This window comes from Siphateles boraxobius, unplaced genomic scaffold (genome assembly GCF_051911475.1).
Source record: "Siphateles boraxobius isolate OS27281-9 unplaced genomic scaffold, OSU_SipBor_1 19, whole genome shotgun sequence".
NCBI classification, from domain to species: Eukaryota; Metazoa; Chordata; class Actinopteri; order Cypriniformes; family Leuciscidae; genus Siphateles; species Siphateles boraxobius.
In genome coordinates, this window is record NW_027508799.1 from 8186697 (window position 1) to 8188548 (window position 1852).

A 1852-nucleotide genomic window follows, 5' to 3' on the forward strand; every position below is an offset into this window, starting at 1 on the left:
AATACCGTACTGAAGAATAAATCTTCTACAGTCTTCTACAAGGATTGGGATTGAAATGATAATTTGGTCTGTCTTTGATCTTATTGAAAATTCAATTCAATTCAATTCAAATTTATTTGTATAGCGCAATACATAATGTTTCAATACATATTCACAATACATATTGTTTCAAAGCAGCTTTACAGAAAGTGCATTTCAGAAATTTACATAGAAAAATACAGTTGGTTAATCATGTAGTAATTTAGGGCATAACATATCGCCGGCTTTGAGTCGTCTCTTCACAGGCGTCGAGTCGTCTCTTCACAGGTGTTTAGTCATCTCACCGCAGGTGTTGGGGCATCTGAAGTCTCCGTGAGAGGCTGGATACAAACTGGAGCTGACGAATGCTACTTACCTCGGGACTAGTGTCCCGAGATAACAGCAGAAAGGCAGATGGGAAATAATTAGCATAGCTGATGTTCATAATGTTAATGCATTCGATCTGATTCAACAGTGGTATAAAAGGTAAACATTATGTGAATGCTTGGTTAAAGAGATGCGTCTTTAATCTAGTTTTAAACTGGGACAGCGAGTCTGAGTCTCGTACAATATCAGGAAGGCTATTCCAGAGTTTAGGAGCTAAATACGAGAACGCCTTCCCTCCTTTAGAGGACTTAGATATCCTAGGAATGACCAGAAGCCTCGAATTTAGTGATCTTAAAGAACGCGATGGATTGTAGGGCGATGGAAGGTCCATTAAATACTCAGGAGCTAAACCATTTAGGGCTTTAAAGGTCAGTAGGAATACTTTGTAATTGATACGGAACTAAATAGGTAACCAGTGTAGAGATGATAAAATAGGTGTTATATGATCATATTTTCTTGATCTAGTAAGAACTCTAGCGGCTGCATTTTGCACTAACTGTAGCTTGTTTATTGAGGATGCAGGACAACCAGCTAATAAAGAATTACAGTAATCTAGTCTTGAGGTCATGAATGCATGAACTAGCTTTTCTGCATCAAAAACAGATAGCATGTTACGTAGCTTAGCAATGTTTCTAAGGTGGAAAAAGGCTGTTCTTGTAACATATGAAATATGATTTTCGAAAGACAAGTTGCGGTCTAGTATAACACCCAGGTCTTTTACTGTAGTGGATAAAGTAACAGGATATCCTTCTAAATTAAAGTTGTATTGCACAAGGTTTTGTGGGTTGTTTTTTGGACCAATAAGTAATACCTCCGTTTTATCTGAATTTAATAGCAGGAAATTACACGTCATCCAGCAGAAAATGTTCTCTTATGTGAGAAGTTTTGTTTAAAATACTTTTTGCAATACAAAGGAATATTGTCCACTGATTAAAATGAATATATTATATTTGTGTTCAAAAAAATTACACAAAAATTAAAAAAATAGAAAAAAACAGTTTTCAACATTGCTGATAATAATAATAATATTTTTTTCCTGGGCATCAAATTATCAAAGAATGATTTCAGAAAGATCATGTGACATTGAAGACTGGAGTAATTGATGCTGAATATTGTGCTTTGATCATAGGAATAAATTAAATTTTACAATATCTTAAACTAGTAAACAATTGTATTAAATTGTAATAATGTTTTGCAATATAACAGTTTTTACTGTATTTTTGATCAAATAAATGCAGCCTTGGTGAGCAGAAGAGACCTTTTTCCAAAACATTCTTTTTTTTAAACTTTTGACGTACTGTATGATAAACTGTTTTATTTTTGTAATTTATTTTTTAAAATAACATTTGTCACTATTTGCATTTCAATTAAAGGATATCTGGTATAAATGCCAAATTTTGAACGGTAGTATGCATGCACTCTTGTCATTTTTGCGTCTGGACAGGAC